This window comes from Meriones unguiculatus, chromosome 1 (assembly GCF_030254825.1).
Source record: "Meriones unguiculatus strain TT.TT164.6M chromosome 1, Bangor_MerUng_6.1, whole genome shotgun sequence".
In the NCBI taxonomy this organism is placed as follows: Eukaryota; Metazoa; Chordata; class Mammalia; order Rodentia; family Muridae; genus Meriones; species Meriones unguiculatus.
Genome location: NC_083349.1, coordinates 55,178,593 through 55,203,596, shown reverse-complemented (window position 1 = coordinate 55,203,596; position 25,004 = coordinate 55,178,593). Strand labels below are relative to the sequence as shown.

The following is a 25,004-nucleotide window of genomic DNA, read 5'->3' as shown; positions in this document are numbered from 1 at the left end:
ATGGCAGTTTTAAACCCCAGGACTTTAATCTGCAAACTTAAAAAGCACCACGACAGCGCCCTTAGCTCCACAGTGTCTCAGGCAGGAACGGTAGGTCGCAGGTCCCCACAGGAGAGGACAATAAAACAGGAACTCAGGATGCGGTTGAAGGAAAGCTAGTGATGGGTAGAAAGACGTCTGCCGGGATAGAAAAAAAATGCACTAGAGCTTTCCTGCCACAGCCAGAAAGCAGTACAACTGGGGATGAAGCCAATTTGCAGTGGAGATCCCACCTCATGGCTGCAATTTATAGATGGAAATCCTCAAATAAATAAATAAATAAATAAAATAAAAATAAAAAAATTAAAAAAAATCGCACCATCACTTTTGAAAAAAAGGAATTTTTGGTTGCTGCTTGTCTGCTTATGTGACTGTGCCATGTATAATGCCTATCCTTGTAGAATGAGTAATGGACATCGATAGGATAAGAAGTAAAGGCCCAGTTTATTTAATATGCTTCTAAATAAAATAATTCCCCTTTCGCCACACACAGAAAAAGCAAAAGCCTTCTTGTTTTGTGGCATGTCCAAAGACCTTAAGAATACCATGTGTTTCCACAGTGGATGCACAAAAGTGGAAACCCCTCTGCTTCACGTAGGGGTGCCCCCCACGTTTCTCTCGTGGAGGGGTGATCGTTTTCTGACTTTTCTAAACAATGGAAAAAATATTACTTTAATCATGAGGATAGTTAAAATATAATGCTCTTGGTGAAAAAAATAAGGTAAAACGGTACTTAAATATCATTTACCTGACATGTTACTTTTGAGTGGCTGGAGTTAGAAAAGATCTGCATTTGTGGTGTCTTAGCCCTTTCCCTTCTTTTCTCTTTTCAACTGTTTTTCCTGGTGCTGGGGAGATGGCTCAGTGGGGAAGAACACTCCACAAGGACCTGAGGTCAGATCTCATCACCCACAAAAAAAGCTGAATGTAGACATGTTCAGAGGCCTATAAACCCAGTATGTGGTGAACCGAGGCAGGAGGATTGCTGGAGCTAAGGGACCATCAGCCTTAACCCCAAGTTCAGTGAAAGACCTTGTTTCTATTGAATAAGGGAGTGACAGGACAAGACAGCAGAGGCCCTTCTCTGGCCTCCAAGAGGATATAGACTCACGAAATTTCCTACAGGTTCACCCCACCCCCTACAGTTTTTCTCAGAGTTACACACACATTCAGTTTTAGGAATCAAACCCTGTGCCATGGGCCTTGCCTTGCCTTCTCTCCTCTGACACCTTGAGTTACGCAGGTATATCTATTTTGTATCTTTGTTTCTGCATCTAAAAATAACTTTGCTGCCTTGCTACTTTCAGGACATCATCTGTTGACTCCCATTATGGAGCCTGAGGGGTTTGGCTCATTTCCTTCTCCTCCTCTTTGTACACCACCCCCTTTTGTTTTTGGAGGAACTAAAATCCTGTCTTGCCTTTGTGAAAGTCATGAGTGTCACGCCTATTCTGAGGGGACAAGGGTTCCCTTATGTGGAGTAACATGCACAGCCTTTGGCCTTTTGGTATTTTGTTAGTCAGTTTTAAAGTCTCCAAAATTCTAAGTTACAGGTTTGAATCTGTCCATGTATAATTACCAGCTCCATCAACCAGAGAGAGGGAAGGGCCTGTCAATTGGGACTGAAGTTAGGGCACCTCTGGGGGTTGTTCTCCAGACCAAATTATTATGAACACAAGTCTCTTTTTATTAGTTTTGACTTTTATCATAAGAGCGGAGTGTAGGCGGAATATAACGCACCAGTGAAGACCTTGCTGGACTCTGGTTACCCTGAGGAGGCAAGAAGGTGCCTTCCCTGAGCTCTTAACTACAGGATGTTCTCAAAATGCTAGCTTCTGTTTGTATTTGGCTGGCAGTGTCTAGGATTTGTGAACCGTGGGAAGATGCCAGGGTCTTGGGGACAGGCTTTAGGGTATAGCATGTGAGCTATTTTGAAGCGTTGACAGTCTCACTTTGTTCCCAGGACCACCCCCAGCCATCTCTGAATTCTTTGTCCATTTCCAGAGTCCATTCCTCCAGGCTTATCCTGTTTCCTCCAGGCTCCCACTGCCTGTCCTTTGCTTTTCTATTTTTGGCCCTTCTGGGTTCTGGAGAAGGCTTCACTGGGGCTTATGTCAGTGATCTTACCATCTTTGTCATTCTTGAGGCATGAGAGACGCCAACAGGAGCAATGCCCTGTGGTTTCCACTGTAAAATACTTGAAGACTGGGAATGTGGTTGTAAGGACACTGGAAGCCACACAGTCAGTACAGTTCTGCATTCACACCTCTGGAGCCAGGAGCTCACTTCTTGTAAGAAGCCCCTGAGCTAGAGTATTTTAGGGAGTGTTTTTCCTGCTAAACTAATATCCTCAACTGGAACTCTCATCCACCAAGGAAAGATAAAAACATCCTCCTAGTTAAGAAACTGTTCTTTGCTATCTTTAATCCCAGCACTTAGGGAGGCAGAGGCAGGCATATTGCTGTGAGTTTCAGGCTGGCCTGGTCTACAAAGTAAGTTCGGGAAAGCCAAGGCTGCACAAAGAAACCCTTTTGGGGGGTGGGGTGGGGAGGAGGATAAAGAAACTGTTCTTCCTGTTCTGGCAGAAGTGATAAAAGGTGAGTGATAGGCACGGTAGAACATGTCACGGGCATATCACTGTACCAAGGAGCATCAATGGACCAGTATGACCTAGATAAGTCAGGCTTAACTTTCTGCCTTGTGTACTTCACTAGTCTGATTTGAACTTACAGGATCTTGTGTCCCATTATTCCAGAGCATCGCATTAACCTATTTTAAGGAAACTGTCTCCTGGAGCTTCGTTTCATTCTGTCTTTATTCTACAGAAGTATCAAATAGTGATATAGAATAGTCTGGGCCGCCAGCTGTTTGGCTTAGGTTCCTTTCATTTCTTTGTATCTCACTTTATTTTCACAGCTCTCCCTGTATGTGACTATCTAATTTTAAATCTTTTTAGAAGAATAAAAAGGGGCTAGAGGGAGGGCTCAGTAGTGAAGAGCTCTTGCTGCTCTTGCAGAAGACCTTAGTTCAGTTCCCAGCACCTGCATCAGGCAGCTCAGAACTGCTTGTAGCTCCAGCTCCAGGGAATCTGCTACCTTTGGCCTCTGAGGGCGCGTGCACTAACGTGCATATATTCACGCACAGACACACACACATAACTAAAAAGAAATCTTTAAAAAATAGGAAATAAATCATACGATGGTAGCTTTAAAATGGCAGTCTGAACTTGAATGTTATGACTAATATATGCATTTTAGTAATTGAAATCTTCTAAGAGGAGTAGGTCATTTTGATGTAAGGGAGCTTTTGGCTTTGGAATGAAGAGACAAAGTAATGGTTTAGAAAGGCTCTTGGGCTGATAGAGGCTCACTTTGATCCCAGGGCCAACCCCGTCTTTCACTAAGTGCCAGCGACCTACTCAAGTCCCCATTAACAATGATGCTGGCATTGTTTCATAAATACTATGATAGACACAGGTGTATCTGAGCAGTGGTAAAGGTGAGCTTGAGCCTTTGTGGTAGTTCAGGCCTGTAATAGCAGCACTTAGGAGGTTGAGGCAGGGGGATCTCAAATTCTGAATTTGGGGTTAGCCTCATTTGCTAATTAGCTAATTTGGGGTTGGCTCATTCATCTACAGCCTGTGCGTAAGCCTGACAGACAGCTGTTTCATGTTCTCCGGCTTGCCCTAGGATTTAGTGTAGTTCTCTTCTCCTATGGTACTGTAATCTCAGGAAAAACCTCTAAGGCAATGGAATGGTGAGCACAAAGTCCTTCCCATTGCTGTGGCATGAACTGTGTCCAGAAATGGTTTTATGAGGTAGCTCCAAAGGGATTTGTCATTTCTTTTTTCTAAGCAACCACAGTGTTACAGAAAGATTCAATTTTATTTTTCTTCTTCACTGTGATTTTGATTTATGTGAGTCTGATAGGATGATATCAGTGACATCAGGAATAATTAAAGTATCTTTTTTGAAATTCTGTCTTAGAACTGATCCAGGTTTGTGCCAAGGTACACATAAGAGGTTTTTGATTTAAAAAAAATATTTTCAAAAATGTTTCTTTGAAATGGTAGACACTTTGATACTGGAAGAGCATTGTTTTAAGGGTGGGGTTCTTTCTTTTTTCTATATCTTGTTTTTTTGTTTTTTTCAGAACAAGGTTTCTCTGTGTAGCTCTGGCTGTTCTGGAACTTATTCTGTAGTCCAGTCTGGCCTCAAATTCAGAGATCCACCTGTCTCTGCCTCCCAAGTGCTGGGATTAAAGGCATGCACCACTGCCTAGCTGGGGTTACTTTTTGATGCTCAGGATTAAACTTATTAACTAAGGAGTGCCCCTCATTATATTCTGGGGGTTTCCAAGGGTGTAAGAGGCGAGACCTGAAACGTGTGTGCATGGATTCACGCTATGGGAATGGCATCGGTGCCGTTTGCCGGCCAGTCTTAGAGTGTTTCCCGCTTTTACTGCTTTTATTGACTCTTCAGAAATGCTTGGCATCTTAGGAAACTCAGTGTGACATTCAGTCTTTCAAAAAAAAAAAAATGATTTGCTTAAGGCCAGGGCTGGAGGGGCAGGGCAGCAATAAATTAACGAGTTCATGGGTGGATCTGTGCGTTTATTTTGAGACCGCCACTGTTTTCCTTGCTTTCTCTGATTAGCATGCACGTCTTTTATATTGGAAAGAAATTGTTTTGTTTCAGGAAAAGCGTGAGTTCTTTTGAATCTATTGTCAATCTGTCCAAGGGGTAGTAGCAAAGTGTAGAATATGGGAGGGATAACAGATGGAAACAAGGACATTGGGAGCCAGGGCTGCCATGGGAACTGTGACCCCAGTTTTTGTCATCAAAGATATCCTTTTGTTGTTATTGTTATGCTTATTTATTTCAGAATACCCTTTGCTTTGAACAGTGTTTATTAATAATACATCTCTCGTTGCTGGTCAATCAAAGATAGATGTAACTGCCTGTTAGAGGTTCCTGACTTGATTTAGTGGAGTTGATGCTGTTTTAGCTGAGAGCAGATGTATGATGTTTGCGTTGGCCCTTCTGTTAGACACTCACGTGTCCTCTATCTTCACTGCTACCTGTATGGAACTTTCTAGGCACAGTTTTGTGATTAAAGCGATTTTGAACCTGGCTCTCTATATTCCCGTGTGCTGCTGTTTCTCCCCATAAACCCGCCTTGACTTTAATCTTTTATTTAATTAAATTTTTTTTTAATGCAACAACATTTAATAGTCTAAAACCTGGTAACATGCTAACCTTTGTCTGCCTCATTCCTCATATCCTTATAGTCAGGTAACTGAAATGATAGCTGCCATTAATCATGTAAGCCCATACCATGTATCAGATACTGTGTCCAGTGTCTGTACAGATAATCTCATGTGATCCTTACAACTCCGCTGTGAGGCAATGACAGTTAATTACTTCTCCTCAGTTTTATTGATGGGGAAATCGAGGCTTGGGCATTGCATGGTTTGTTCAAGGTCTCAAGGTTTGAAAGCAGCAGAGATTTAAGTCGCTTCCTTAAGCCTGTCCTTTCAATCCTTTTCCTACCTAATCAGCTCCCTCAGATCAGGACCTCAGCTTTGTGTCATCTGAACATCCCAGCCTGTCATCTCACCTTCCTGTGTGTCTGCTGTTACTATGCTGTGTGTCACAGATCCTCAGCAGATGAGGTGACTAGACACCAGTGTGCCAGGAACTTATTCTCTCTGGGACTGCCGCCTTAAGCAGTCCAGGGAGGCATTTCCCAGCCACAGCAATGACCCTGATTTGCTTCAGTGCAGTTCGTCAGAGTGCTTTCTCTTTTGTCCTGTAGATTCAGGGAGCATAGACTGACTCTAATTCCTGTTTCCTGGAGAGATAGGGAGGCTTGGGGAAGTACTTCCTTCCCGAAGGATGGCCCTAGTTTCATGCCGAGGACAGGATGCTGAATAGCAGGCCATACTTTTTATTGTACCATGAACTTTCAGTATTGGATGAAAACTTTGGTCTCTTTTCCTAAAAATAACAGTCTTTCTGTTATCCATTGTGCTAAATGCTGTTGTTTTATCCATTTTGATCTTCATAGCTCCATGAGGTGTGGGTCTTACTGTTTCCCCACTTCTGCGGATAAGGAAACGGAGTCAGTGAGATGTAAACGTTTTGCCCATGGACAAGTGTCTTTGCATATGGTTTCAGTCCCAGTTTTAGCATGGTGGTTCTGGAGCCACCACCTGCATGACATCTCTGCCCCTAGGTCTGATGACCAACCTGCCTGTCAGGCCAGTAGAGGGAAGAGAGACTGCTTTTGGCTTCTCTTCTTCTATTTTCTTACAACATTTAGGTGGGTTTGTGTGTTGGTTTCTTTTTTTTTTAATTTTAGCTTTATTTTTTTAATTAATTTATTTACTATGTATACAGTGCTCTGTCTGCATGTACACAGGCAGGCCAGAAGAGGGCACTAGATATCATTATAGATGGTTGTGAGCCACCACGTGGTTGCTGGGAATGGAACCCAGGACCTTTGGAAGTGCAGACAGTGTTCTTAACCTCTGAGCCATCTCTCCAGCACATGTGTTGGTTTCTAAGTGGCCATGTCTCCCAGGGATTGTACATAGTGACCTCATTGGCGTTTCACATTTGATGGGGAGTCTGGCACTGTGGACTTCTCTTTGTTCTGACACCGTCAAGGCTGAGCCAGCCTGCTCTGCTGTCAGTCAGGAAGGGTAGGCTCTGGCCTTATTTAGGACGAGGAGATTCTCACTAGAGTGGAAGCCACTGCCCTTTAATGCGCCTTCAGTGTGTCCCACAAGCAAAAAGTATAGCATTCCCCTACGTCTGCTAAGATTAAGGACCCAGAAATTGACTTGTGATTACTGACTGTGCTTGGCCTTTGGTTTGAAGTCACAGTGGATATTTTCTTAGAGCTATAATCCATCAGTAATAACAGGTTTTGTCAGAAAATTTGTATACCTTTTCCTGTCTTCCCTTCTCCGTACCTGTCTGTAATTCCCACAGCAAGTGTTCTAAATATTATGGAATTGTAGAATATCACTCCTGCAGAAGAACTCGAATACTTGTAGTCTGCCTTACCATTTTGTAGGACTCAAAACAGACCCAGGGATGCAGGAGCTTGCCCAAGGCCCCACAGCCAATTTATAGCAGGGCCAGAACACAGATTGTCACCCTTCTCCAGCACCACAGGCTTTATCTCTTTCCCTAACTCCTTTCACAAGCAGATGTGACAGGGAACCACTCTTTCCTTATATGGCTCTCATCCTCTCTGCTTCATCCTTGGGTCAGTTCACAGTTTCTCCTTCTTCCTCTAACTGCCTCCCACACCATCTCAGTGCATGTGAAGCCAGGCCTTTTTATGAAAAGACCCATCTCCAAAGGTCTGAATGGTGTTAGGCTTACAGTTCATACTATGGTTATTGCTGACTTCTCAAGCATGAGGGTAGATCTCTGCTGTAGACTGAGTCCCAGATTTGCTTCTGCCCATATACTGCTTTCTTCCATTTAGTATAGTGGTGAATACAGCCTAGTAGGGAGCTGTTGGGAGCCTAAGTGCTTTGGTTGATTAGTGGCTGCTTGGAGGGCCCTCTCCAGCAGAGGTCTGTCCTGGATGCAAAGGACATCCTTCTGGAAGTTGGTTGGAATACTGGTGTTCAACATGCCTAGGTTGTAGCTCCCTGCTCCTTGGGGCATACCTCTGTGCATGTTCGTGGACTTCTCTTCTTTCTGCTAAGGAGAATTCCATTGCCTATTACTCAGCTCTCCCAGTGACTCTGCCTTCTAAGGACAACTTTCTCTTTCCTAGCTCTGTTTCTGGGCTTCCTCATATAGAGTCAAAGCAATGAGTAGAGGCTGAAATCGAAGGACCAGGGGGTGGAGAGGGTCCGGGTTGCATGTCTATGTGCGTAAGCAATGGCTGTACTTGTTTCTGGAAAGGTTCAGTACTTGTGTGAGAGAAGGACAAACAAGTCAAAGGCAGTAGAAGAGAGAGAAGAGTCTTTGACAAACAGGCTGGGTGGAGGGAGGGCAGGTGAAGAGCAGAAGAATCTTTGGAGGAGAACAGGCCAGCAAAAGGTAGAGAGAGACACACGAAGGACTTTAAAGACACCTTTCTGTGCACCAAGAATTTAAACTTTGTTACATGGAAGCCTGGTAGTATTTGGGTTTCTCCAGCATGCCCAGTCTGGAGGGCGGAGCTGACGGTGGAGTGGGTCCCATGTGCTGACATGTTGGAATCAGCTTGTGTCACCTTGAAGAACTGCAGGTCACTTTCCTGCCTCTAAAGCACAGAAAACAAGGCTGAGGGTAGAGTGTCTGCCTAGTGTTTATGACAAGACTGGTTCCATCCCCCGTATGTCATAACGGGGTCTGGTGGTGTGCACACCTCTCATGCTAGTCCTGAGTCGGCTGGAGGGAGGAAGATCAGAAATCCAGGGTTATGCTTGGCTATATAAGGAGCTGGATGCCAGCCTGGGCTACACAAGACTGTCCCAAAACAAACAACAAAAAAGACAAATCATGGCAATGTCATTTTCAGATTCAGTTGCTTGTTCACTTTATACCCTATCTTCAAAAGCAGTTTGCGGTGGTTTGGATTTAGTTGGAGGAGTATGGCAGTTCATTCAGATCGTGTGCTTATCCTCAACAGAAACGAAATTTGCTTTAAGGAAGAAAAGATTGAGTTTCTAGGCCACATTTTAGTCACAAAAATATTCTTGGGGAAGGAGACTTTAATTTTTGTTTTTTTTAAGAAATTACTCTTTTGTACTGGTCTGAGGTGGAGTGCTTTTTAGGGCAGGAGAAGGAGCAGGGACTGTTTGGCTTAGATAAAGGCTGCTTTCTTCTGGCAGCCAACCTCCTGGGGTCCAATCGATCTGTGTGTGCTGTCTGTCCAACATTCATGTTCCATGGTGATTCATCTCTGAGAAGCTAACGGCCCAGAATCCTTAGGCTGTGCGTGGAGCTCTTTGTGTTGACTCTGGGGACAGAAGGGACAGCACTTCTGCAGAAGAGTGGCCTTTAGAGAACTTTGGCAAGGATCGATGCTATTGGGTCACAGGCAAGGGCAGAAAGAGCACATGCTCTGGGCCTCCTGGCAAGCTGCTGATGGAGGGCCATACAACACAGTCTTGTTAGATGCCTGCCAAGCCATTAGGTGCCATGACATTATCTGTAATTTATATGTGTGTGTATGCATGCATGTATGCATTTTTGCAGTGTTGGGAATTGAACCCAGGGTGTTGCACATGCGAAGTAAGCTCTCTGCCACTTTGCAATACACTCAGCCTCCCTGTCCATACTGTTTGGTCACCTTGACGACTTGTGTGAAGACAGGAAGTACCAGCTCCTTTCTTACATTTGGAACAGTATCCAGAGCAGATAGTTATATCCTTCCTAGTTTTAAAAGACCCTGACAGTCTTCTGCTGTGGAAAGGCTTGTGATCAGTTCCTTCCCTCTCCACAGACCACACTTCCCTTGTTCAGGCTGGCCTGTCTGACTGTTGGCCAGAGAAGTCCAAGGCACTGGAGCCAATTCCTTAGCTGTGAGTGACTCCTAGATCAAAGCACCAAGATGCTGCTTTCATCTGCTTGTGTGTGGTGCAGATGCTATGTGTACCTTGTTGTTGGAGAACTGCTGTGTCATCTGCTGCTGCTGTGCAGGACTGGGTGATAGCTAAGAAATCAAATTTTGTCTTTTTAACAAAGTAGGGAAGAAGGAAGGATGGTGTGTGAAATGGTATGTGGTGAGTGCTTTCCGTTATCTTCTCTGAAGTGCTTTGCCTCAAACCCAAGCCCAGGGTACAGGATGCTGTTATCATACCCACATATGGAGAAAGCTGACTACCCGGGAGATGGAGACCTTGCTTAGCATCGTGTAGTTGGTGGCTGTTGGCTTATGTTCTCTTTTCTATTATGGATATGAGCTAAACACTAGAATGAGTATCTCTCAAGCCTCACTGGGCAATAGAATACGATGTAAATATATGAGTTTCTGGTTAGTCAGGTTTACAAAGTTGGAACAGGTGGAACTCATTTTAGCATGTTTCAGTTTTAGCAGTACCTAAAAGAATTATTTCAGTGAGTAATCAATATAAACATATGAGAGATCAGGAAGCCTGTATGGGTGAGCTAGGTCCTCTGCATATATGTTATGGTTGTGTAGCTTGGTGTTCTTGTGGGATTCCTAACAGTGGGAGCAGGGGCTGTCTTTGGCTCATTTGCCTGCCTTTGGGATCCTTTCCCTCCTGTTGGTTTGCCTCATCCAGCCTTGATGTGAGAATATGTGCCTGATCTTATTGTAGCTTGTAATGTAGTATTTGGTTGATGTCCCTGGAAGGCCTGCTCCTTTCTGAGGGGAAGGGAGAGGAACAAGTCTGGGAGGAAGGGGAGTTGGGGGAAGAGAGACGGCGGGCAGGGAAAGGAGGGAGGGGAAACCACCGTCGCATTATCATTTATGAGAGAAGAAAAAAAAAACAAAGGAAAAAAACCCCACAAAATATCAGTGAGCTATTTCCTATTCTTTTTAGTGTTGAACCCTCAGTGTCCACTGTATATATTAGCTAGGCCTGCCTCAGCTGTGTTTCAGCTCTGTAGCCATGTGAGCTAGTAGTTTTTCTAAAAGACAGCATGGTTCTAATACATCTTGATTTGAGAGATGTATTCTACCTGGCTGCCCAGGTAGCAGGAGGTCACAGTTTTTCAGATGACTGATTTGTAGACACCTCAGCATGGGTCAATGCCAGGCAGTCTGTGTGTCTGCTACCTGAGGGGGATATTGAGATTTCTTCATCAGGCTGAACCCCCAAGTGCTCCTTCCATGCATCGTACTTGGGACTGGCTGTACCTTAGGCATTCACTGGGCGGTTTCCTTGGCTTCTCTGTGACTGTGCCTCACCCCCTTTCCAGAGATTCTTGAATTCCACTCACCATCTTTGAGGGGAATGGTGGTGTGGTAGGAAGGGCAGGGAATGTGCACCCCAAGGGCCCTTTTCCTCCCCTGCTAAACACAGCTGCAGTTTCTTATTTATCTAGATGTGATCACATATTAATGTGGGAGAAGGAGCCTGCCAGGAAAGGCAAGGCCAAGAAACCAGCATATTTAGGAAGAATGGGATACTGTGTACTTACGAGGTGTTTTTCTCTCGTGGTTTGTTTGAAAAATGTGTTTGCTGACAATCTAAGAACGTTGGTCCTAAAGAGCCACAGCCCAAGGGTATGAAATCTTAAATCCTTCAGAGGCAGGTAGCTTGGGAGGAAGGCTAAGATCAAATCTGGTGGAATGTTCTTTGTTTTCACAAGAATGTTGTAGTTGCCTTCTTTTGGGGGGTGGGGACAGCCATAAGACACCCGTGGTCTTTTTTTTTTTTTTCCTATTGATAGAGAAATATTTCTCTTTAAGAGAAAGTGAGTGCATGAATCCATGATAAATGACATCAGCATGGAGCTTGGTGTTGGACAGATGACATACACACTTTGACAATCTAGAAATGGCTACCACCAGCTCCATACAGCTGTGACCCTTGAGGCTCAGCATTACCACATCTTGCTATATTTTTAAATACATTTTACCTTTATTTATTTATTTATTTTTATAATTTGTTCACTTTATATCCCAACTGTAGCCCCTCCCTCATTTCCTCCCGGTTTCACCTTGACTTCCTCTTTCCCCCTCCTAGACCTTAAAAAGGGGAGCCTTCTTTCCCTGTCATCTGACCCCAGCCTTTCAAGTCTCATCAGGACTGCCTATATCCTATTCCTCTGTGGTCCTGGCAAGGTCACCCCGCCAGGGGCAAGTGATCAAAGAGCAGGCAACTGAGTTCATGTCAGAGATAACACCTGCCCCCCTTACTAGTGAACCTACATGGAGACTGAGCTGCCGTGGGCCACATCTTAGAAGGAGGTCTAGGTTCTCTCTGTGCATGGTGCTTGGTTGATGCTTTAGTCTCTGCTGGCTTCCATGGGCCCAGATTTTTTGGCTTTGTTGGTTGACTTGTAGAGTTCCTGTCCCCTCTGTGTCCTTCTGTCCCCCTCTTCTTTCATTAGACTCCCTGTGCTCTGCCCAAAGTTTGGCTGTGAGTGTCTACATTTGCTTCGATCCCCTGCTGGATGGAGTCTTTCAGAGGATGTCTGTGATAGGCTCCCGTCCTGTTCCCTCTCTTCTACCACTTCTGGTGTCTAACCACATCTTGCTATTTTTAAGGCAAAGCCACCCCATAAAATTACAGAATCTTTGGCTTAATAATTAAAAAAAAAATAGAAATAATTACAGACTGATAAGAAGTGGCAAAGTACCACTCCTTCAAGTGGTAACCTTTGGGATAACTATAGTACAGGATCTAATACAGGAAGCTGACATTGCTACAATGTAGTCACATTGGTATATAGACTTTATTATCGAACCTTTTCCACTGGGGTGAATTTGTGCTCATTTGTGTGTGCGTATGTTGTTCTGTGCAGTTTTATTATGTGCACCATTTGTACAATAACAGCTACAGTTAAAATATTTGGGAGTCTGGTATGGTAGCATGTTCCTGTAATCCGAGTACAAAGAAGTTAGAAGCAGGAGGATGAAGAGTCCAAATGTAGTTTGGACTGCATAGTGAGAGCCAAGCTAGCTTGGAGCAACAATGTTAGATTCTACTACTACTACTACTACTACACACACACACACACACACACACACACACACACACACACAGGACTTTTAAGTTGTTTGTGAAAAATCAACTGAAAACTCTTGTTGAGGTCCGCAGAACATATTGATTGTAACTTGTCTTTAGCTATTTTGTGGGCTCTTCTTCCCTCCCCCCTTTTGATCTCCTCTCTCTCTTGTTTCACTCCCTATCACTAGATAGGAGAGAAAGAAGGATAGAAGGGAAAGAGATAGAGATCCCTGAATCTAATTTCTTCTTCTTGTTTCTTCTCTGAGCGCGACTACTTACAAACTTCAACCAACCCTCCCCCACAACCAACCAACAAACATCCACACCACTTATCAGGACTCTAACACTTATATCCCCCTCTGAAATATTCTCAGAATTCCAAATGTCACACAGTCACAGGATCTGTCTACACCTGGCAAAACTATGCCTGTGCTATCATAGTCAGCTGCTACAGACAGCCCGAAGCAACCCTGTATCCCCACACCTGGGATTAAAATGAAAACACATTCTTAAAACATTTCTGTGTTTTGTTTTTAAAGAAACCAAAATTCCAGAATTCTCACTATACCGAGATCTGTTAAGGCCTGGCGAATCTTTAATTTTCAACCTTTATTCTAATCTAGCTGTTTTTGTTTTTGTTTTTTCAAGTGAGATGAAATTCATGTTGTATAAAAAAATCACTATTCAATTATTTCCGAATAGGCAGTTCAGCATTTTCTAGCATATTGTTAGGCTGTGTACCATTGCCATATTTTTTTTTTTCAGCATGCCCTAACAAAGTCCCTTGTCCATTAGCATTCATCTCCATTCTTCTCTTCCCCATCCTCTGGCTTCCAGTAATCTACTTTCTGTCTCTGTGGGCTCATCTATTCTGAACATTTATGTAAATGGAATCATATAATATATGCTTCTTTGTTTCTGTATGGATGTTTTCATCTTACCAAGGAAGAGATTCGAGACCAGAGAGGGAAAATAACATTTCTATGATTACATGGCAGAGGAAAGGCTGTCTGTGCTCAACCCTCTGTACCTCTGTGTCATTCTCTCTTCAGTATGATGATCATGGTCACGATTTCTTCCGGGGAGGTTTGAACAAATACGCTTTGTAACGGGGCACTTCTTTTTAGTTGTGTTGAGGTTCTTCAAGGAGGCACTATGGATATCCGAATTGTAAATTAGAAAACAAGGTGTGTGGTCCAGGTCAGTATATTTTCACTAAATACTGTGTGCCAAGCTCAGAATTAACAGAGGCATGGTAGATTAGGTGCTGACCATTAAGGAATACCCAGTTAGGGAAACAGACAGATGAAAGGTAATTTGGGGGTGTAAGTATTATGATAGTGGGGAAGGACACCAGCTTAGACCAGTGTGGAGGAAGCTAGAGGGTTGGAAGGAAGGTAAGAGGCAATGAGGTAGCAGAAGGAGGTTGTACTGCATAGCACTATACTGTAAGTTCACCATCTTACAGTAATGTGGAATATGAAAGTGTGGCTCCAGGCGTGAGTTGGAGGCACGTCAGCTGCTCCAGTCGATATCTCAAGTTCTCAAATGGTTTATGACTGATGGAGGCAGAGTAGGAGAAACCCAATTTGATATTTGAGTCTTCGTGGGAACACCACTCTGAGCAGTTAGGGTATATGGTGGAAGTATACATGGGAGCCAGTATTCACGCAGTGACAGAATTGAAGAGTCACAACTAGAGTCCTCAGAAGACTCATCCCGGAGACCATAACAAAGTCATGCCATGGAGCATCTTCAGAGAGCCCTGTTTCACCCGCCTGCTTGCTTGTCTACATCTATTGAGCATGCGTTATGTGCCAGGAACTGTTGTGGTCTTGAGGTTATAGAAATGGACATGTCAGACGAGATCCCTGCTGCTTTGAAGGCGATGAATATGATAGTAGTGGGCCATGGTAGGTTCTACCAGGAAAGGAGGCTTTGCTGGTGGGAGTAAGTCAGAACTGGCCTTGGTCAAGAGGTAATGTTTCCTCTGAGCTCTCAGTCCTGAAAATGCCGGGTCCTTGTCAAGGGAAAGAAGTTTTTGTTATTTATTTTATTTTTTTAGGTAGTAGAAATAGTAAATTCTATTACTACTAAATACAAATAGCATTAGGGTGTGTGGAAGGGTTAGGCTCTGGCCATTTTGTGTGTGTGTGTGTGCGTGTGTGTGTGTGTGTGTGTGTGTGTGTGTGTGTGTGCACGCGCTTGGCTTTGCTGACATGTTCTCAAGGGCCCCAAATCAGATAAAATAGGTATCTGTGGAAGCCAGGCCCTACACACAGTGTCTTATGGGGAGCAGGGAGGAAACCATCAGTTTGGGGAAAACAAATGTATATGCAAGTAGAAGAAAAATCGTAGTCACTCTGAATCATTTAAAGTAGGCGTGCTTTTACAATTTTTTTTGAAGGGAAGCTAAATTTATTTATTTATTTTTTGCTAGCGATTCTGTTGTACTTCATGAGCATTATGTCATTCAGAGACCTTGGAAGCATTCATTCTTCCTCCTACCAAATTTGTAGAGTAGGTGGGAGAGCTTTCAAAAAGCTTCCAAAGATCCACTTCCTCTGCCAATGGGTGTGGGAAGAAGATGATGGGCAGTGGGACCACAGCACAGAGAGCCACACTAATGTGGAGCCTGTGGAAGCTTCCGTGGAGGGCAAGCACTGGTGATAGCCTCTGTGATCCCAGAAATCCCTTTCAAAGTTAAAAAGGGGATTAATTTCACAAGTTGTAATTTCGAAAGTCTTAAATAGAATAACCAATTTATTCTATTGTGCTATAAAAGCAAACTGGAAGGGTTTGCTTTTTTGTTTCCTTCCCAAGTTGGTTGGCCTTACAGATTTTCTCTCTTGGACTCTGGATTTATTGCTGGTAGGAAAAGTCTGCCATGATCTTGGGAAATGACTCAGGCCTCATATTAAGAACACACACACACTCACAGAGAGAGAGAGAGAGAGCCTGGCTGGGTAGCATGAAATTTGGGGTATATTTTGACATAAAGCGGAGTTTTGAGGTACTGTGCCCTGTGGTTAAACTTGAAACTTGAAAACAACAAACAGCACCAATTAAAAGGCAAAGTAGAGTGGGACAGATCCTTGTCCATCTATGGGTCGGGGCAAAATACAGTGTGAAAATAGAAGTGATCTGTGCTGTGAAGGAGCTGAGCAGTGATTTCGGAGGACCTTGGGCATGAGGGCTCCTGTCAGGCTAGAATGGGTTGTCTGGCCTGGTGTTTGGTAGGAATGAGGGTGGATGAGATGGTTGCACAGATGTAGTACTGCTCTGTGCTCTGTGGTCTTGGGAAGGGATAGACAATAAGAGGCTAAAGAAGGGGGAGGTGAGGACTCAGGTCCTCAGCAGGGAGTGATAGAAAAACTGCCATGTCTTTTGAAGCCCTGAACTAGAGAAGTGTCTTGTTTTGGGCCAAGGTATGTTACAACTGTAGGAAAACAAATGAATCATTTAAAAATTGGGGGCTACCAGAAGGGGGGAAGTCCCTTTGCTTTCCCTAAATGTCCTGCCGTTCTAAACTTGATTTCTGACTCAAGTGAAGGATACTTGGGGCAGAGTGGGATCCTGGGAGTGTCTCCTTGTTGTACTGATGGATAGTGAGGGTTGTTGCTTGGCCTCTTGTTCAAGAAGGTTGACCTTGGCTAGCTGTGGATTTCTTGGGATTCTGGGAGTGTCTCCTTGTTTGTTGGAGGTTAGTGAGTCTTGTTGCTTAGCTTCCTGTTCAGGGTTGACCTTGGCTAGCTGTGGATTTCTCTGGTGTTGGCTCTCTGAAGGTCACCTGCTAGCGCCTGGTGATGTCAGGAAGAGATCTCTTCAGGCTGGTCCATTCAGTGAAGTAGCTTGCTCCAATATATCATTTTTGTGGCATATACATTTACTTTGCCATCTTTGGCTTGGAGTGGCTCAAGCCATTACGTGACCACAAAGAATGGAAATCTGCAAAGAGAAGTGCTCGTCTGGCTTGGCAGATTGCCACAGGTTGCACTCATCTGCAGTGCTTGCCCTTTGATGGGCAGGAGCAACCTGGCCAGAATACTCCTGTCCTGAATCTGTTCCTCGAAGGCCATTTGGTGTCTCAAGAGGTGTAGATCCTTTGTCCTGTTGGAGGGGGACTGCCCAGGGATGTAGAGGTGCAGGTCTGCTGGCTGCTGGAACTAGGTAGCCTGTGTTTCATGTGGGAACACACAGGCCGTGTCTATGCTGCTGTGAAGGGGGAGGCCAGCCTCACCCAGTTGCCATTCTTACCCCTGGCATTCTGTCCTCTACTTAATGGAGTTAAGCAGGGGTGTCATAATGGAATAGAAATTAGATGGACATAGCGAGAATAAGTAAATCTCCTATAAGCAGAATTCTTGGTGCTTTCCTGGAGGTTGCTTAATTAATGACCTTGAAGAGACTTCTTGAGTTTCTGCACTCCCCTGTAAAGGCTACATACCTACAGCGGGGTGCCAGAATCAGCTGTGCTCCTGGTAAAATGGATCCACCCCCAGCTGGGTGCCAGAATCACCGGTGGGAGGCTTTTGGGCTGCCAAACCAAAAATAAAATTCTTTTTATTATAGTCTTTTTAGTTCTCCAGGTGATTTTCATTTTCAGCCAGATACAGAAACCTGCCAAACAGCTGTGTTTCCAGTGAAGTTCCGTCCACTATTCAGGGGGACTGTGCCTCGTTCCCTCATCCTGCACCTATTTCTACCCAAGCCTGAGTCTTCCCCACACATTTGGCCTTCACTCTAATGCTTTAATGCTTCCCATGCCCTCCTCCCCTTTGTGTGTGTGTGTGTGTGTGTGTGTGTGTGTGTGTGTGTGTGTACGTTCTTGTGTTTGCATATCGAAGCCAGACAGAGGTCAACATTGGGTGTCCTCTTCAACCACTCTCCCCTTTATTTTTTGATACAGAATCTCTCACTGAACCTGGAGCTCATCAATTCAAATAGGCTCCCTGGTCTGTAGGTTTTAGGGATGTCTTCCAGACCCCCTGTCCCTTCCTCTAGGGCTGGGATTATAGAGCTGACTGCCAAGCTGGGGTTTTTACATGTGAGTTCTGGGGATTCGAACTCAGGTCATCACAGTTGTACAGCAGACACTTTGCTGACTGAGCCCCTTTCCCCAGCTCCAAGGCTGGTGTTTGAACTGCACTTTATGCCTCAGCCCAGGAAGGAGCTCATCTCTTTCTGACAAAAGAAAAGGCTCTGCTTGGAGATTTGGATGGACAGGTATTCAGAGATTTTTTTTTTTTTTCTTGTGAGCATTCCTGCTTAAGGTCAGTAGTTTCTGGATATTCATGGCTTTGGGTGTGGGGATAGGTTTCTCAATGTTATAACTGGTGTGAAGAAAAGCTCATCCTTCTCAAAGACTTCAAGAAAAGCCCCGGGTTTTTGCCACGGTATTTCTAAAGCCCTCCAGACTCTGAGAAATACTAGTTGTCCCTTAGGCGCTCATGAATAGGCATTGCTAGGGAATAAGACTTGAGTTGGCAGTGTTCTTGGTGTGGCCGTTTGGGGCCATGCGCAGATGAGAGTGCACATGCTGTGCTATGCATTACCCTCCTGCAAATGTGGAGTTACAGTTTGTAAGGCAAAGGTTGGGTGTTTGTTTGTTTGTCTTGTAGGTGTGTGTTGTTGCTTAAGATCAACAAGGTAATAAGAGAGCTGGGCAAAGCTAAAATAGATGGCTGTTCAAATGTCCTTGCTTTTCCCTGCCTTGTCCCGGGGCTGGGATCCATTCCTCCCCTTTTCAGTCCCTCTCCCACCCAGACTTTGGAATCTTCCCTGTCCTCTGTGCTAGGAAGGAGTGTCTCTTTTTCTGCTGCACTGGGTGTGGCTGCCCAGTGCTCCTGCACCTCCTGAGCATTCCCCTTCAGAGTGCCTAGACCAGCCTTTTTCTCAGGACAACTGAAGGGCTGTGCTGACTTGCTATCTCTGACACCTCATGCTTTCTGGTATGTAATAGGAGCTCAGTGAACCAATCAATAAATTCTTTGAGAGAATGATATAAATAACTCTTACCACCTTAAAGCTGAATGCTACTAATGTATTACAATGCTGGTATCATTACACATAAGCATCTCTCTCTCTCTCTCTCTCTCTCTCTCTCTCTCTATATATATATATATATATATGTATGTATGTATATATCTATCTATATATATATTCGTGTCCTTTTGTGTTTACTTTTGGGAATGAGCTGGGGATCGCACCCAGGGCCCTGCACGCCCTAGGGAAGCTGTCTACACCTTCAGCCCTTGGGTTTTTCACTTTAAAAATTTATTTTCATTTATGAGTATAGGCCAGCACGTACATATGTGCACCACATGCTTACAGTGCCCCTGGAGGCCAGATGAGGGCCTCTGTTCCCCTGGAACTGGAGTTACAGATGGTTACAAGTTGTCTTGTGGGTGCTGGGAACTGATCCAGGTTCTGTACAAAAGTAGAGGCAAATGAGGGTTTTCTGTGTAGAGAAAACACAGAATGCTGGGGTTGGTACTCAGAGTGTGCAAGCCTGCTTATAAAGGGTGACGGCTGCGTACTGGCCTCTGTCTGGCACTAATGTCAGCTCTGTTTACAGATCTTCTGATTTGTTTGGCTTTTAAAGAGAAGCCAAAAGGGTGAAGCTTATTATCATCATTATCATCTTAATTTATTGCGTGTGTGTGTGTGTGTGTGTGTGTGTGTGCGTGTGTGTGTACATATGGAGGTCAGAGGACAATGTTTGAGAGTTCTCTCATTCTACTGTGGTTTCTGAGGATTGAACTTAGTTTCTCAGGCTTATGTAGCAAGAATTTTTCAGGCCCAAAATGCCTGAGGTTTTTTGTGGCATTCCTGAGTTTTAACTTCAGTCTCAGAATTCCAAGATATGTGAACAGGTGCAGTGTGCCTCTGCAGGCTGAATGACCCTTTGCTTTCCATTTATGACCTGTTGTAGAACTTCCTTGTACCTGAGATCCAGTCACTGTTGTGGGAACTGTTTTACACGTGAACTGAAGATTATGGGTTTGTTATTGGAAATGTGACTGAGCCAGAGGTTTATGTTGAATGAGAAGCATGAGGGCTTTGGGCCTGAGTCGGGTGCCTGGCAGTTGGGTTGAGATGAGCCTCCTGGGGGAGGGCCAGTGTGTTTGTGGTTTGCTCATGATGTTTTATGTGTCATTTCAGGAGTTGGCATCCATTGGAAGACCCTGAGACCCTCGCTGCCCAGAGCTTCAGGACCAATGTGTCTCCATACCACCTGCAAACACTGGTGAATACATGTTTTGTTTTTTCCCTCCTGTTGCAGTGAAGGGAAACATTGACCATGCACTGTGACTTGCAGATAATATGTTCATCTCTTCTCCATGGAAGAAAGTCTATAGGCTGGTGTGTTAGTTACCTTTCTGTTCTGTGATAAAACACCATGATGACCAAGGCAGCTTCTAGAAAGGGAGGGCTTACCGGGACTTACAATTCCAGAGGAATAAGCGCACATCGTGGCAGGGAATTATGGCAGCAGCCGGCAGCATGGTATCAGGAACAGCTGAGAACTCCCACCACCAACCACAAGTAGCAGGAAACAGAGTGAACTGGGAGCAGCATGTGGCTTTGAAACGTCAAAGGCTTCCCACACTGACACACTTCCTGAGGCAGTCACAATTCTTAAACCTGTCCATCCAATGCCACCAACTGGGGCCCAAGCATTCAAACCTCTTAGCCTATGGGGGACATTCTCATTCTCACCGCCACAGCTGAGTGTAGGCAGAGCGAGGTTCTGCCGCTTTTGCTGTGGGAGCTACAATAACTGTGTGATTTCAGGGGTTCCAAATGGCAGAGCGTCTCCTGCCTTGTTTACGCTGCAGGGCTGCTTGCTTTGAAGACTGAAGGAGATGATGTATGTGAAAGTACTTCCCAGAGAGCGAGCAGTTGGGAAGATACAGTATAATACTGTGGCGTTCTGAAATACCCTGCAGCTCACTTCTCTCTCACACACTTCATTACTTTAAGTAGCCTTTCCAAGCTTCTCAGAACTAGCTAGAAGAAACAGCTGCTGCACCCAGGTCACTGCAGCCCAGGGCTGGATGGAGTCTTCCTGCCTGGCTTTGTGATGCTCGTGTCCTTCCTTATCTGCTAATCCTGGGAGACAAGACTCTACAGCCTGCCATGTCTGAGTTAACTAACACATTAAATGCGGATAACTAGATATTATCCTCTCATTATATATAGGCTGGTAACATGGGTTTTTTAAATACTTGTTTTCTGAGACCTCTAGGGTGGTTCTTAAAGATACTTGCATTTTTTTTAAAGCTTGTTCTTACCACTCTAGTTCTGCTTTATTTTCCTTATATATTTTATTTTTTAAATTGTTGTTTGATTTTTGTTTTTAGATAAAAATATTTTTCATACAAAATATGATTATAGTTTCCCCTCCCCAACTCCTCCCCGAGTTTAATCCATACCCTTCCTCTCTTCAGAAAACAACCAAACATCTAAAAAATAATAAAATAAAACAATAACAACAAAAATCAAACTGGCATAGGAACAAGGCAAAAAATAGCCAAAGAAAAAAACACAAGAAAGCCTTGCAGATGCAGAGACATTCACGTTCATGTTCAACAAAATCTTATAAAGACACAAAGTCGGAAACTGTAATATATAAGCAAAAGACTTGGCATTATGAAACAAAAACCTAAAAATACCATTGAGTTCACTTTGTGTTGGCCATCTACTGCTGGTCATAGGGCCTGCCCATAAATAATGGTTTATGTATCCAGTGAGACTCAGTTTGAGACAACTAATTTTTCCGTTGCGTAGCTCTGTGTATGGTTTGCTTATATATGTATGTATGTATGTCTGTATTTATGATGAATAGATTGCATTTCACAGTTACCTTCATGTTAACTTGTGATCAGATCATTTTGTGTTCTATGGGAGAAACTTGTCCTTTGCAGCAGGCAAATATCCTGCCTCTATAGCAGATGAAATAAGTAAAAACATGCCCATGGCAACCTTGTGTTTAGTGCTCAGCTAAGAATGGTTACCCAGGTGATGGCTGGTGCACAGTGAAGGTGTCCAGTGTACTGCGGAGGACAAGGACCCCAGGAGCCGGGGAAGCTGTGTGACCCACACATTTGATTCTGGCCACTGTGTGGAGAAAATCTGACCTGTTTAATGACACTGCCTGGTTACACTCCCATCACATGGATCAAGTGCTCTTGTGACCCAGTGAGGCAACTCTTAATGACACAATGACTCGAGGAGCTGGCTGGGTCTTGTAGTTGGAAGCAAGGACAGTTATTGGGACAGTCAGGCCCAGGACCAGGAATCCAACTCAACCACAGAGACTCGTTTTGTAGACTGCTCTCAGGGAGCATGTTGGGAATTTTGGGTCCTGTCTTGAATCCCATCAGGTAGAAAGAAGACTTTATTGTGGAATCTTTAGGGAAGAGGATGAACATTTAATCCAATCAGCAGACACGTGTTTATGCCCGCTCCATGGCAAGGCATTGTTCTGGATACTGGGGGTTAGCTGTTCACCAGGTGGGCTGTGTTTGCTCCTCTCTGCTGCTTAGGCCTGAGCAATTTGATGACAAATAAGAACACGAACTCTAACGCTGCTGATGTTTCTGCATGCCTCACTTGCTGCAGTACCATATGAGGTTGTGAATGGAGCCAACAAATAAGCTAAGTATAAGATGTAATTTCAGTGAATAATAAGGGATATGGAAAAAATAAGACGAAGTGGGAGAGTGAGAGGAGGAGGGAAGAGAGGGAGTTCTATAGAGACCTGAATAGAGTAAAGGGGTTTGGGGAGAAATGTCCACAGAGGGACCAGCAAGGAAAAAGGCAAAACCTGACATGAGCTGCGCTTGGCATGGTGGAGGAACAGGAAGTTGGCCAGTTTGGCTGGACTTGGGCTGTAGGTGGCTTAAGGAGGGAGTGATATGAAATGAGGTGATAGTGTAGGTGGTATAGGCCATGATAAAGAGTTTGGGTTTTACTCCGAGGGACTGGGTTGTACTGGAGAAGTTTGAGTATAATTGTTGATGTGACCCTGTACTTTAAAACCATTCTTTAGGATCCTGAATGGATAATAGAAATGAGGGCAAGAGGATACTTGGGGTAACTTTTGAGACCTTGTCAGTTGCCAGGCAATGGGTGGAGGTGTGGCCTGGACCACAGAGTGATGGTAAGGTGATACTTTGAAGATAGAGTCTGCAGTTCAGTGTGGGATCTGAGCAAAGGGAAGAGTCAAAGTAAGCTATGATTTTGGGCTGGGTAAATGATGCCACTACTTATTGAACTGGGGAACAAAAAGGGACCCTAGGAACTTGGTTTCAAGGTTGGAGGTGTACCTCTGTTGATAAGAGTACTTACCTGACATGCATAAAAACTCTGGGTCTCATTCCTTAGCACCACATAGACTTAATCCCAGCACTTGGGAGGTGAGGCAAAAGTTCAAGGTCAACCTCAGCTGTAGTGGTTTTGAGGCTAGACTGGACTATATGACACTCAGAAAAAAGTTTCATTTGAGCCATATTAATTTTAAAATGTCCGTTTGGCACTCTCGTAGAGATTAAAGTTGCCCAAGGCTAGAAATGATATCTGAGGTTCATCAGCTTTAGATGGATTTTAAACCTAACACTAGATGAGGCCATTCAGGGAGAGAGAGATGTGTAGGATTTTGACAGAGAAAAAGACAAAGGGTCAATTTTCCGGATAAAATCTAAGAAGTAAATTAAGGACTGGTGAGATGGCTCAGAGTGTAAAGGCACTTGCTGCTAAGCTTGACAACTGGAGATTGATTCTCTGGACCCCCATGGTGGAAGGAGAGGATCAACTCCCTCAGATTATCTTCTGTCTGCTTACACTGTGACAAGTGCACAGAACACACATGTGTCTACACTACATACACGAAATGAATTTTTTTTAAAGAAGTAAAACTAAGGACACAGGCAAGAGAATATGGTTTGATTCCACTTTCCTATGAATATGCAAATGAGTTAAAGATGAAAATTGTAACAAAGCCTCACCTTGTATAAAAAGCTGCAACATTGAGTTCTTCAAATCAAGAAAAGTTATTCTAGATTTGCACAATTTAAAATCTGGTTTGCTGAGAGAATTCATAAGCTGCATTTGTGCACTTGGCACCTGACTGTGCTTTTGTCTGGCAGGCAGAAAGACCCGGTGTCCTTTGCCAATAACCTGTAAACTGCACTGGTTTTTATACGGGCTGGAGCTTTGGCAAGCTCTATTTGTGACTGACTTTAATTTACTGCTCATACCCTTCAGATTTCTTCCATCCCATGATTATGTTATCTAAGAGTGATAAACTGAAGGCCCACTGCATGTAAAACATTTCTGAAAGTCAGTTAATTTTCACAGAAAGAAGTGATAAAATTGGATGAAAAGGAGCTGGAGAGGTGGCTCAGCAGTTAACAAAAAATACTGTCCTCTGTTCTTATAGAGGACCCCAGTTCAGTTCCTACAACTTACATTAGAGGGTTTAAAATTGCTTCTGTGTCCAGTCACAGAGGAATTTGACACCTCTGACCTCTTAATGCACCCACACGTGTATGGGTCCACACAGACACGTACCTATACACATTATTAAAAATAAATAATTTTTAAAATCCAATGAAGAAGGGTAAAAGGCAGCATAGGACCACAGTAACTTTTAAGGTATCCTCAAAATAACAAACAAATGTTCTAGCATAAAAAGCAGAATAAATATAACTGCAGTGCACATATGTGGGGTTTATTCATCATCCATATTCCTTATGCACCAAATACTCATTGGAGAGAGCCAGTTTTAAATCTCATATATTTTCATCTTATTTCTGAGATTCTGGCATGAAATGCAGCTGCTCTGTGCCAGTTTCATTCACCATTTCCTGTGAATCACCTACTAAGCTTCCTCAAGATCTCACTGGTCTCTTTAGTGTACCCATTTCAGGCTATTTGTACATTTCTTTGGGCTTTCTCCAGCTTCCATGGACCTTTCTTGCCCCTTTCCTGTCATTATGTGTTTTAAAGCCTGTCTACCTTCAGGATACCTCTACTTCTAAACCCAAGGCTGCTGAAGAGCCAGAGTTTCCTTCCTTCAGTCTGCCTGGCCTGCTCAGCCCTGAAGATGGGGAGAAGATGCTTGCATAGAAAGCCTTTGAGGGGCAGGGTGATGGCAGTGTTTCACAACTGGCTTATTCAATCCCAGGCGCATGACTTGTTTGGGCATGTGCTTGAAGATGCCAAGTTTTTAGGGAAAAATATTCAGAATGAGCTTCTGGTACACCTGGTCTCGGGAGGGTGTGTGTGAACTATGTGGCAT

General features: G+C 44.0%; 1 protein-coding gene across 4 annotated transcripts in view; it reads left to right on the top strand.

The window, feature by feature from the left end:
- Positions 1 to 25,004, top strand: part of Sorbs1 (sorbin and SH3 domain containing 1) — a 226,129-nt gene that overhangs the window by 43,816 nt on the left and 157,309 nt on the right. For all 4 annotated transcript variants that reach the window (XM_060389143.1, XM_060389165.1, XM_060389157.1 and 1 more), the window contains exon 2: positions 19,862 to 19,946. The gene's annotated coding sequence lies outside the window, so the exon portion shown is untranslated. The remainder of the gene's footprint in view (positions 1 to 19,861; positions 19,947 to 25,004) is intronic.